Source organism: Siphateles boraxobius, unplaced genomic scaffold, assembly GCF_051911475.1.
Source record: "Siphateles boraxobius isolate OS27281-9 unplaced genomic scaffold, OSU_SipBor_1 46, whole genome shotgun sequence".
In the NCBI taxonomy this organism is placed as follows: domain Eukaryota; kingdom Metazoa; phylum Chordata; class Actinopteri; order Cypriniformes; family Leuciscidae; genus Siphateles; species Siphateles boraxobius.
The window spans coordinates 5,948,666-5,962,873 of NW_027509097.1; the positions used below are offsets into that span (position 1 = coordinate 5,948,666).

The 14,208-nt window shown below is 37.9% G+C and overlaps 1 protein-coding gene across 4 annotated transcripts in view; it reads right to left on the reverse strand.

Moving 5' to 3' along the window:
• ndst2b (N-deacetylase/N-sulfotransferase (heparan glucosaminyl) 2b) overlaps positions 1-14,208 on the reverse strand; it is an 87,867-nt gene that overhangs the window by 72,475 nt on the left and 1,184 nt on the right. The gene's annotated exons all lie outside the window — the stretch shown is intronic.

Sequence of the window (14,208 nt, forward strand, 5' to 3'; positions counted from 1 at the left end):
TCTCATGAAAGTACATATATATACAAAGAAGGTTATTTCTCGTGCCATTTATACGCCAAAAATAGTTTTTGCGTAAATATGATAAACACTTCATGGCGTGTAATACGCAGGCACTCCCCACCCCTAATCCTAACCAAGGGGTTTTCAGTGTGTAGCATATGCAAAAAACATTTTTGGCGTATAAATGGCACGAGAAATAACATTCATGGTACACGCACTTTCATGAGATTGTGTTGATTTTTTCTTGCTTAACTGTCAACCACCCATATAAAAAAAATTATTGGAATTGCTAAATACACACAGTGACGGCAAGTTATATCTCACTGACAGGGATAAACGGACATTTGTCAGAATAGAAGCTAACTGTATTAGTTTCGATACAGCTCCAAAGCAACATGAGAAGTACAAACCTGGAATTTAAGGCAGGCCTGTCATTTGGAAACCACTTATATCCAAGGCCAATACACCGAAAATCATTATCTTGTGATAAGAACCAGACCCGTAAGCAACAGATGACAGTAATGTGGTCTAATAAGACATTTTATGTCCTTTTCTATCCAGACAGGTTTACATTTGAACAAAGCCAATGGATACCTTAAGAGCAGGAAGCAGATTTCCACCTCCTTAATCTGATCAACAACCAGAGGCGTTTCATCTTGATAAATGGTGCAATATGCAGTAAAAACACAGTCCAGGACTAACAAGATAGAGTTACCTACACCTTCTCAGATCTTTGAGATAAGTTACACATTTAAAGACAAGCAGCTACACATTAACAATATCATTTGATTTTGGGGAACAGGTACAGATCAGATAGAAAGCATTAAGTGATTTTTTAATATGCTGAGCCAACAAAAATGTAGTATTGAGCCATCAAAAATGTAGTATTTAGCCATCAAGTTCACTAAACATCCAGACATATAAACCACATAACATATCAGAAGATCTCCAAACAACAGACTGCTATAATTTAATAATTCACTGCAGGGTCTGGAGAAATTTCACATTCAATAAATTAAATGAATACACACTGCGATCTTGCCCACTGGGTTTTTTATAGCCCTACAGAAGAATTGCGGAGCCTTGCGCAAATAAATAAAGATGTAAAAGCTGCAAAATAAAAAAGGCAACAAAAAAAAACGCAGACACTAAAGAGAAGCCAACAATGGCTTCCAGTTTTCTCACGGTTCAGATAAGACCCCCACCTCGGGCGTGTTAGACTGAGAGGTTAATCTCTGGAGTCTCCGTGAACAATAAGTCAATGCACGCTGTATGCATCAATGTGGCTAGTGTTCCCTTGTGAGCTTAGGCACCAGAAACGAAACCTAATGGGGTCAAGCAGCCTGGCGGAAATCCTACACGACACACCTCTGCTGAACTCCGGGGTAAAGCGTTTTGCATTCTGATTCATGAAGGAAAAAGGATCCATGCTCTGAGCAACAGAGTAAAGCAAGAGAGGGCTGAATAGGTTAACCAGTGTTGGGGGCATGCGTTAAATTTTGTTAGCACGTGAAAGGACACACAATATTAAGGGCCACGTTGATGGTTAACCATGGCTTTGTTGATTCAATCTCCAAGTCTCGAACAATGGAATGAAGTTAATTAAGTCCAGGGAGGATTCAATGAACAGCGTTTAATGAATTTCAAAACATCTCTATCTTAAAAATAAGTGATGGTGAAATCGGCCGTTTTATTCCGAGACTGGTCAGTATTGGTAATGATACTGCTTATAATGCATGCAATGTCCCATTCACAATAATGCTAGCAACATTTCCAACAGGAGTCAACAGGAAACAGCATTTGCAACTTATTATACTTTTGGAGAGGAAGAAGAACTAGATATTCAATCAAAAAACATAGGGCGGAACTTGACTGAAATTGTCAGAAACTGATTGGATCATGAAAAATGGTCTCTATGGCCCTGTTTACACCTAGTTTAAGATAGTTTTGGACGATTGGATCACAAATGGACGATGCTAAATACAGGTGTAAACGGTCTAAAAAAGTTTTGAGCTTGTCCACTTTCAACCACTTCCAGAGGCAGACGAAAACACATTTGAACGGATTGCTTTCGTGTAGATGCTCATGTTGGTTGAATGTGTTCAAACAGCCACTAAAGATTGCATACGCTCCACCTAATGACCTAACGCGTAAATATTATAGGAAGTGCACTAGCTAGAAGGGACTTAACTTTATCGGCTGAAGACCCAAGTTTGGTTTGAAGATGAAAAACATACAAAGCACAATGTTCTCTCACTATTCCTGATTTCTAACACACACTCACAGCGCTCGGCGTGGTCTTGCGGCTGTCAGAGCAGAAATGAAAACTGATGCTATCTGTATGTTTTTCTGTCGTCTACTTTTGCATTCATATGTAAATTGTGAGCTTATTTTGTCCATTAGATAGAAAGATCTGAAAAGGCCCATTCATTTACCCGCCCACAGACCCTTCCAGGACAGAAATCTGGACAGAAGTGGTTTAAAAGTGGACAAAAGAGACAGATTAAAACGCCAGGTGTAAACAGGGCCTAGCTGGTTGGAAGAGAGGGATTGAACATTCTTTTATATATATAAAATTGAGATTCTTGACATTTTAAATATTTATTTTAGAGCATTACATTATCCATTTACACTACAGTTCACTCCCTGTTGTATTTCTCTTCATCAAAGAAACCAGCATAATTGTTTTAAACATTGATAATAATAAAATATGTTTATTAGAATGATTTCTGAAGGATCATGTGACACTGAAGACTGAATGACTGCTGAAAATGGAATAAATTTCATTTTAAAATGTATTCAATAGAAAAACACTATTTAAATAGTTTTTAGTTTTATTGTATTTTTGATCAAGTAAATTCAGCCATGTGAACATAAACTTCTTTTAAAAAGATGTTTACAAAAAACTTACCAACCCCAAAGTTTTAAACAGTATATAGTGTATAATACAAAATTAAATTAACTTTTACCAATGTTGAAGTTCAAAAGCTAAAGTTCAGCTAAATATTTAATTGACCCACCCAAATTAAAACGTATTTTGCTAAATTAAAATTTAATGTTCAAGTCAAGTCACCTTTATTTATATAGCGCTTTTTACAATACAGATTATTTCAAAGCAGCTTTACAGAGATAACAGGAAAATAATGTTATAATAATATTGTTAAATATAAAATCAAATGTCCCCAACTAAGCAAGCCAAAAGCCAATGGTGACAAAGGCGAAGAAAGGCGAAAAAGGCGACAGTATAGGCTAAATGACTCTGTAAGCCATTAAAATGATCATTAATTATGTACAATGTCAAAATCATAAAGTATGTGAATACTTTAATATAATAACATGAAAGCAATTTTATAACAAGTGTATATATTATATATTCCATAACAGGGGCCATGCTCTGTCTTTCTGAGGTCCTTGGTTTAAAGAAGACAACTTTTTTTTTTCAAGGACAACAGATGCTTCCTTATTGTCAACTTCAAATAGCTGAAAGTAAAGAGAACATAGAAAGTTCTCCACTGCGCCTTGAAGAAATTAATTAAACCAGCTGACAACAGCTGTCAGGCCTGAGCTCAAGTCCTGTCGCCTGTTTCTTACAGAGCAGAATCACCTTTAATCAGTTTCTTTGTGGAGCCCTATGGAAAGATGCCAAAGAAAACCAGCTCTTGGACGACCTCCCATAACCTAGGCCTGAGGTTGAATCTGGCAAGCTTTCCATCCTGTCACTGACAGCAACTATAGCTCGTGGAAGAGTTATTACTACTCTGGGGCAGAGGAGGACACGGCTAAAGACGGCAAACCGGAGCAGATGCGGTAAAGTCAGAGCAGAGCTCGGCAGGACCTAGACAACATCGTTAATGTTTAGAAGTACACAATCAAGACAACTCTTTCCAAAGTACTACTTGTCTCTTAGAGGATGTTCATAACTCATGCATAATTTATCTAGTGAACTCTATGTTCTCACAGTGCTGAAAGCTCTGAATGACAAGGTGTATCCGCTGTTATGACACGTGCACAGCGTGGCTGCGAGACTCCATGCCAGAAACCACAGGTGAAGATTTTCATAATAAGAAGCTGGGTTTTGAAGTACTCTCTCTCACTCCCTTTATGAGATTACGGTCCAGTTTCAGTTGATTGCACCCCAGGAGACAGGCAGAGCATTACGGGTATTCTGAGAGATGCTCTGCTCAGTCTAAGTACAGGCAGGGGGATTTAGAGGCCCTGTGGGACGCCCTCCAGCTGCAAACCTCCACATTTAACCAGTATGATAGGGGAACCATTGTGACCAGAGAACTGACCAGAGAACAGATTCCAACTGTTACTTGACGGCCACAACCTTTAACCTAACTGTTGACCACAATGCATTTATCCTCCTCCGACCTTTTAATAAAATCTAAAGCACCTGCTTCGATTTCAAAGCATATAATTTCCCACAATTCTGCAGTGACAAAGCCCTCGGATAATGCCGCTACTCAAAAGGCAGCACGAGAGAGGGAATCTCATTGTGGATTCAGAAAGACTAAAGAAAAGTGGAGTATCCTATTACACAGCCAAATGCTGCTGAATGAGAAAATGGAGTTAGCCTTTTTTTGTGTTTCTTTCTATTTTTTCAACAGGTAACTAGAAAAAATGTCTTCATGGGTGCCTGTGAGCCACTAAATCATTTGCTTGCTAAGAATATAAATATTTTGTGCTATTTTAGAATAAACTTCACTTCACTTTAACCTAGGTCTGTGTGCACGCTTAACAACCAATGAAATTACATGTACAAATTTTTTTCCATGGTATTAGAGATGCAAATTTATGCAAATGTATGCGCCTCATCTCCATCTTTATAATTAATGGCTAGTACTGCTTCAAAACAAGTCAAAGCTGTATTGTGGAGCACAATAATCAGTGTTTGCTCTCTGTGCAGAGGTCAGCCCCTTAGGCACGTGTTCAAGTTCAAGGCAAAACAAAATATCATCTGTTTGCATGAAAGAGATCCATTAGAGTACTGTGAAAACGACAATTCCGTAAGTTATTTAGTGGCAGGCCCTAATAATTAAAGGGACAGCTCACCCAAAATGAAAATTCTGTCAATTACTCACCCTCATGTCATTACAAATCTGTATGACTTCTGTGAAGCACAAAATATATTGCTCCAGAAACACTGAGACATTTCTTCAAAAACTTGTGTTCCACAGAAGAAAGAAAAACATACTGGTCTAGAATGACATGAGGGTGAGAAAATAATGACAGAATATTTATTTTTGGGTTAACTGTCCCTTTAAGATGAAGACATGCAGGAGTGCAGCTGGCACAGTAAAAGGGGATTTGCCACCCTGGGAGAACTGACTGACCCCAATATGTTATTTCAAGAACATGTTTAACTTCTGGTTACATCTGAAAAATGAAAGATGGTGCTATCATAACATTAAAAAAAAAAAAATCCCTAAAAAGTTATCAGTCTGTCCAATGATGTAGAAACAACATCAAAGATCAAGCTCTCTTGATGCAGAAATACTGAGTTAATTATGATTCGGGTGCTGGCTAACGGAGAGTAAATGAATTACGTGACCAGCACTGACATAGACCATGAGACTGGGTGCATCTATCTTCGTTTGTAAAAGCGATTTGGATTAACTGTGGAAGAACAGAAATCAACAACAAATGCTTCATCCTTTGCCATATATCATGGATTAATCCTTGAATTATATAGATTTCTCTGACAGAAAACAGAGTGAGATAAATGATGGCTGAGAAACATGAAAAAGCATAATGAGGGGATTTCCATTTATGGAATGAAGATGACAGTCTTTGAAGTCCAAAGCATATAAAACGGAAATGACGCAAGACTGAAAGCAATCCGGCATGAAGAAAACCTCCAGTCATTTAAATCCCAGCCATTTTAAGGGAGTGAAGATACACACAGACTCACAAAACAAATAAACTAATCGTTTTGTAGATGGTTTTGTAGATGGCGGAGTGTCATACAGTGATGAATGCCGAAAGGCCCTTCGGTTAATGAGAAACAGATCTAAATGGGTCATCGTAATGGGCACTTTAAACAAAAGATGACATACCCAATGTTAATGAAATGACAAAAATAGAGAGCATCTGAATACGTCCACGTCGATGGGTGTTCACACTGACAGCGAATGCCTCATTTGAAGTCATTCAGTTCAATGAGAGTTGGCAAATTGACCACAGGCCATAAAACAAAAATAAGCAGTATTCATATGTATGCAAATGAGCAGTGACGTGGTGCAGCGAGTAACTAACCGGATACAAGTAGAGTCAATTATCAACATCTACTAACAAGCAATAGCACAAAGACTCGCATCATCATATTTACTCCCTTTCATTGTGAACATGGCCTTTGTTCAAATGGTTAATGTAAACGAACAGGTTCAAATAAAAAAATTACTGATTTGAGTTGCAGTCTTGTTATTAAGTAAAACACAGTTATTCACTGTTTTTGTTTCTGTTACATTACTTAGTTGTTTTCTAGGTTTACTAGATAGATGTATTTACAGTAGTGTAAATTTATCAGTTCAAATTAAAGCCAATTATTAAATGCAATTACCTTATTTGAGAAACTCATTGTTTTTGTGCAAGATAAGACTACTCTAATTGCAGAACTAAATTTTATCATCCAATTGTTAAATATTTAAAATTATATTACCCTCTAAAAAGCTTAAATGCACAATAGTTAGCTATGTTTTGATCAACAATCTCATGGCAAATCATAACTAGATTTCGGTTTTGGCAAATTGGTGGCTAATTCGTATGAATTTGTATGTTCTCATTCACACAATTTTGTATGATCTGCTTACGCCCCACTGGAGGTTAGGTTTAGGGGTGGATCTTCATACTTTTCTTCTAAAAATGTTACATTTTTCACAAATCACATTGTACAAATTTGGCACCTCACAAACTAGCTACATTTTCTCATGAGATCGGGTTGTTTTTTTCAGCAGCTTGTAGTGTAACTAACTATTTTTTATAATGTTACATGATGGTACCTTGACTGTAGTACTTTACATTTTGAGAAATTTGCAGCTTGTTTCAAATTAGCTTCCCCAACACAGTTTAAGTGTGTACTAACTGTAAACAGAAACAATTGGAGAGCATTGGAAGTCGAATGTTCACAGGTAACCCGGGATGACCACTCAGCTGGGTTAGAGGAAAAGTGAATTCTGTTCTACAGTAGATCTATTTACTGATAAGTTAACCAGGCCAATAAGGAGATGATTATTCTGATTTCAATAAACTGCAAGTCTATGAGGAATATATTTTTAGTAAATAACATATGGTCTCCATTAGCATTCCCAATACATTCTGATCGTTGATTATGACGCTCTGCTGGGGTTTACCTGCCGTGTGACTGGAGATGTGCAACAACTCATCCACTGATCCACAGATCCACAGATGTGCCACTGACTAGTCGCATATGCAAGCTATATTGTATACTAGTTTGACATGAAGAAAGGGAAAAGATTTGAGTAGGCTTTCAAAATACTCCCTCACTAGCTCATCTTCAAAATGTGAACATTTCTCTGAACCTGCTGCGAGAGCCACAGAGAAAACCAAAGCATGCAAAATCTGAGGTAATATGAAATGATTTTATTTTCTGCTCCAGATATATGCTTTTCAAAATAATATATAAATTTTAAAACGAAACATTAACATGATTGTAATTTAAACTTAGCCTTTGTAAAAAATATAAAGCAAGACATTAAATGTGCATAATATGTAAACGACTAGTATTTCCAAGTCGACTACCAGCAGCAGTATCGACTAGTCTCGCACATCCAGTTCTAACATTTGGTGTGTGAACATTATTATGACAAAATCAGAAGATGGCCATGTTAGCTTTTTCAGCTGGTCAAACAAGCCTGAATGGGTAATCGATTTGATAAAAAGCAGAAAAAAAAACGATTTCTCTGCCAGCTTAAAACCATTGAACTGAATGAAAATGGATTTATCTGAGTTAAAAGATTTTGGAGAGAAAAATACATTCCCTGCTGTGCTCAATGCAGACTCTGCATCTGACAAGGTGGTTTCTAGGACACATAATATCTCATTTTGTGGGAGCGTAAACATCTTTATACCATAAAGTCCCTTAAAAAAAAGATAAGTGATGCAAATAAGGCCCTGTCTTTCATCTTGTGTGTAAAGCTATAATTGTATTACAGATGTATGTCCCAGATACGTCTCTAAGATGTCTGCTAAAGTGCGCTTCATCTGGAAAAACATCTGATAAATGTCTCAGAAAAAGCAGTTTTACATACATTCTACATCATAAACATCCTAAAGACATTTTCTAAATGTCTATTTAACATCTAACAGGAAACATAAGCCCTTTTCACACAGCGCGTTGATCCAGGGAAATTGCCGTAAAATTGCTAGAGTGCCTTCTGTGTGAACGCAAACACGTCCCGGGACTGATGACAGGATCGATGCCAGGATGGGGACCTAGTAACATTGTCGGGATCAGTTCCAGAATGTGCCCTGTTTGAACAAAAGCCAGGACCAATGCTGTAAGGGCTGTGTCGTAGTGATGACGCACATGCCATCGCAATGAACTGTAGCTTTTAGCATCCAGTCTCCGTGCTTTTCGTTTGCAGCTTCATTTTGTTTCTTAGTCTCCGCCAATTTTTCTTCCAGCGTATTCCTTATCAAATTAACACGTTGAAAAGTAGTCATAACCGAAAAAAAAGTTGTGATTTGACCACGAAACAAACAAAAGTTTGAACTTTCGTTGCGTACGTTACACGTCACATCCTGATGTCACGTGTCTTTACGGGATCTTAATGGGATGTGTGTGAACGCACTCACAGATTCCGGAAAATCACTGGCAGTGTAAATTAACCAAAATCAAACGATCCCGGGACACATTATCCGTGTATTTTCCAGAATCTCTGTGTGAAAGGGGCTATAGAGACATATTGTTGAGCAAACACTCTAAAAAATGCAGACATCTAATAGAAGTCTCATGTGATGTGTCCTATCAGGGGATAACAAATCAATGGTCAAATAGTTAATTAGTGAGGTAGTTTTTTTTCTTCCTGTTTTAAGACATGGCCATTGCATCCTAATACAAAATAATAACAAAAATGTACCACTTTAGCCAATTTTTGTGTGTATTTTACTGTTGTTCAAATGATCACATTGTTAGCTTAGCAATATGCTAATTCTAAATGATTCATTCACACCATGTGATTACTAGATTCAACCCTGCATTCTACTTGGATCTTTTCACGTCCTCAGACTTTCAGATTATTCTTGCATTATTAAGGCATTAACAATCTCAACTATATGAATTATTAAACAGAAATATTATGAAATAATTTCTTAATTACATTTTAATGCTGAAGCCATGCCATTTTGAGTGCAGAGCTCTCAGAAAATTCTGAGTTCACAAGTTGTAGTTATGAGTTCTACGAGGATGTGAACACTTACAAATCGGAATGGAGTAATTATGGTAATTCCGACATGGTGTAAAGTGAACACACCTAAACTCCCAGGTACTTGGGGTAAAAAGAGTTACTTGTGCTTGCTCTTTTTGATCATCCCAACACAAACATTGCATTTTTAAACACCATGCAAAGTTAAAAACAGTCCAAGTCTAGTTGTCTTTTAAAGCAAAAACTTAAATTACCTGTGCAATGGAAATGCAGGGTCAGGTGATTAGTCAACTGGTAACTCGTGCAACTCACAGGCTATAGCCTATTTTGAACATACATAGTTTTGCAAATCCCTAACTAAGATGAAAACATGTTATGGCGCTTTTCCACTGCATGGTACGGCTCGGTACGGCTCAGTACGGTACGGCGCGGCACGGTTTGGCTCGCTTCTCCACTGCGTGGTACAACTCGGCGTGGCGCGGCACGGTTCGCTTTAGCTCGGTTGCTTTTCCACTGCAGTTAGTACCGCTTCAAAGTGGGTGGAATTATGACTGATCGTTATAGTTTATCCACTCCTCGGCAACCAACAAGAGGAACGTCTGCACTTCTCGTCCACTGACCATGATTCAGCCGTTTCTTTTTTGGGCGTTTTTTTTCTTCAGGCAAGTAGTTTTAAAACAGGTGCTACAGCGGTGCCTGTTACTGGCTATTTAAATCTAACGGGTTTGATGTCTCGCAAATACAATGACGCTGGTAGTGACGATTCTGTCTGTCTGACCAATCAGTGATCTACAGTGCTTCCACGTCACATTTTAGTATCGGTACGGTACGCTTGGAACCTCAACAGAGGTGGTACCATTTAAAGCGAGCCGAAGCGAGCCGTACCGTACCATGCAGTGGAAAAGCGCCACAAGTGAGCCGTAACGAGCCGTACCGTACCATGCAGTGGAAAAGCGCCAAATGATGCCGTACCGAACCGTACCATACCATGCAGTGGAAAAGCGCCATTAGTGTGCAATGTGAAGGAAAATAAGTCAGCAGAGAGCCACAGGAAGGAATGAGTACGGGCATAAAAATATGAAAATCCAACAAACCCAAAAATCTATTGATTTCCCAGCAAATAATGCCTGCTTTCAAGCAGTCTCTTTCATGTCAGAGAGAATAGTGGGATGAAATGAAAGGACAAAAGCAAATACAAGAGCGAGAGAGCAGGAGAGAGTTGGAGGAAAAAGCACAGCACATTTTCCATTTTCCTCTGCAAGTATAAAAGCACATGAATTATGGATGCGAGCAAGCCAACAGTGCGAGAATTTGATCCCTGACCAGACAGCTCTTGGCTCCCCGTGGAGCAGCCCGCCACCATCCCCCCCCTACCGGGTTTTTCAACATTGCTACCATCCATTCTTCCTTCTCGGGGAGAGAGCTGGAACTGTCGGCTAACAAGGCTTGGAGACTATTGCCTGGGGACAGGACGTACTAGGAGACTTAAAGACGCTACCTCTGCATGCCTTCTATTGTTAGCATCTTGATCCACAAAACTGAACTGACATTTTCATTGTTGGTTTAAATGTGAATGTTCCACCATAGATGCTCAAAACACAAAGATAATAGCTCTAACTATACAAAATTAACTTTAAGTGAAGAAAGCAATACCAAGAGATCCCAATTTAAATGGAAAATCAGATTTACGGTAAAATATATCCTACAGAAAACAACAGGCAACTAAAATACAGACTAGTCTAGACCTTCTGGATGATTTTCCCCATTGTTTGTCATTATACTAAACGCATCATGCTGACACTCAATCTATCAGAATATTTATTCATATTTTAAAAGTCTGACTGATAAATGGCCCTAAGATATAAGCACAGGCTATGTTGTAAACCTAGGAAGCTGCCTTCTAAGGCAGGATCCTGACTGAAATGGAACTGTGCATCAGATGCTGCCTTCAAGAGCATGTGGGAAGCCCATACCACTGAGTCAGGCATTCACTATTAGGACATCACGTGTTTGGGTCGAACACATTACACTGAAGCAAGAGCTCTGTAACCAATAACCCAAATAACTAGATCTAATTTCAAAATGATGAAAATTATTCATTTCTACCACTTTTCTACCATTTATAAATGGTACTGTATTACAACTGGTGTTTGTTACAATGTTTTTGTGACATAAAGCAATCTGTGAAATTTGAGTGATCAACTTTACACCATTCATCAAGGACCACTGATCACTATATATAGATCATAGATATATTATGGATATATTATATTATTAATCAGACACAGTTTAATCACCATGGGAAAATCTCAGAGTAAAACTAGGAGTTGTGAAAAATATGATACACCAGTGTTATGCCTGATAACCGTTTTAATTTTCCTTGCTTTTATTTTGTGATTATTTTGATTCCTTTCTGTAAAGCACTTTGAATTGCCATAGTGTATGAAATGTGCTATATAAATAAACTTGGCGTGTCTAGTTCAGATTAATTAAATTGACTAATTCATCCAATAGCCTATTTGTGTAGGTATTTTACGGCACATGTTGTTAGCTTAGCAACATGCTAATATCTAACTGCTGTGTTTTTAGCTGCTTTTTTTTCACAAAAGCAGCTAAACACCCAGGAGTTATAGCGTGTTCACACCATGTTGTAATTATCGTAATTATGCAATGACAACAAGTGACATTCTTCTGACTCGGATTTATGCGTTTTAATGGCAACATTATCAATGGCAAAATTAATCTGCAGCAGTCAGGTGGTCAGCAGTCAGCAAGTCGGGTTTTCGAGTTCTTCCACGTGAACGCTTTTTACAAGTCGAAACCTTGTAATTACAGTAATTCCAATATGGTGTGAATGCACATTTAGACATTACCATGTTGCTAAGCTAACAGCACGATACCCTAAAATGCACTGGGTAAAATAGTCTTATTTTTAAAAAATAGTCATTTTTAATTCAACCAAACTATTTCATTCAAGTATGTTTATAATCAGTATGTGCATTGTGAGATAGGCTTATCTGTTAAGGATACATGCAACACTGTTACAATTTAACAAAAATAAATCTTAGGGGACAGCATAATCATGTAGTCTACATTTTGAAACGGCATTTGTCTCGGATGTGTAGGCCTATGTGTGAAGCTTACATAGGCATGGCTAAATTTTGGAACTACTTACTGCAATAGTGAATTCAACTGCCTTTAAGGACAAAGAGACAGAATCCAACTAAATGTCTTATAGTTCATAAATTGAAATTGAAATCAATGCTCTGAGAATTCAGGGACACATTGAGCAACTCAGTCTTTGGGAACTGAAGAAAAAAACACTATGGTTAGGCCTGAAACCAAGCATTGGAGCATTCCACACCACAAACAGAATACCACCACGCAACCCACTTACGCCAAAACACCAATAAAAAAGCATTGCATAAACTATTACCAGCCTATGGGCGTACTGTGGGTACTACACTACTGCGTTTGAATTAATTAAATACATGCAAACACACCTCACTTTGTTCAGTTCCGTTAAATATAGCAATTAGTCCTGCTCTAAGCAACACTGTTACATCACAAAAACAGAACTGACACTGTGTTATCAGACACTAATCATGAGAATGTGTCTTAAAAGTCAAGAGCCATATCAAACAATGAATGACTAGGCTACAACCCTTGGCCTTGGTTTGCACTAAGGATTAGCTTTCATATCCTAAAGCAGGTTTTGCTCCCTTAACAATGAAACAAACAGCTTTGTTGACTTACCTATTGTGACTGAATAAAAATCTGTACATTGCACTTGATGTCAAATGGACACAAGTAGCTGATAACTAGCATTTATATAAATTGTGTGCATGGCAGTGTATTACAAAAAATAATAAATTAATTTATAAGGGGGTGTGCATATGATTAATGGGCATCCAGGGTATGACAGATTGAAGGAGGTGGCTGCCGTGTGCAGACAAGGTAGGTCTATTTACACAGTAAGCACATAAACAGGTTAGCCTCCACTTTTATTGAGCACTGATTAAGCTCTTCGTGAAACAAATTACAGTCTGGAGAATAAAGCCCACGAGCAACAATGTTTAATTATATCTGACTCATCAAGGACATCAATGAGGCACTCAATGAGTAGTATTCATCTTCAGCTCTCTGACCAGCACTCATTGGGTTCCTCAGTCAGACGAGAGGCATTAATAGGTTTATTTCAAAGGAGGCGGAAGCTCTTTTATTTCTCTCTTCTCCTACTTCAATAGCTGCCGAATGTAATTACGGAGTCGAAGCTGAAACGTCTATAAACGATTTTCATAATTTCATTTCAAATGTGCCGTCACTCCACCAGAAGCAACAGTAGTCATTTCTTTCAAAACTTCAATAGTCTTTTGTGTCTTTCCACTCCAGTTTCGTTTTACTTTAAACCTCAAACATCTTATCAGTAGCACATTCAATGAGACTTAATTTTTATTAGTCTCAGAATCTATGGTATAAAAAAAATAAAAAAATAACATGGATGTGTTCAGATCTCGGATGCACAGCCAGTGAAACTATCTTTCCGTGAGTATTCACAGGCAAGAAAACAGATGCTTTCCTAATCATACAGTCCAGTTATTCCCTCACAACGTAGAAACTTAACAAGGATCTCAAAAGCAAGCAGGCCCTTGTGCTTTGAAATGTCATTTAACTGATATTCTTATGTTAGACTGACAACAAATATTATTAACTTGTCTATTCCCTCTAAAACATTTTTTTGATGTGCAAAACACAGACAAAATAAACACATCAAGAGAAACTTCCCACACACCTTGGCAGAATATCACAGACTGCACGCTGG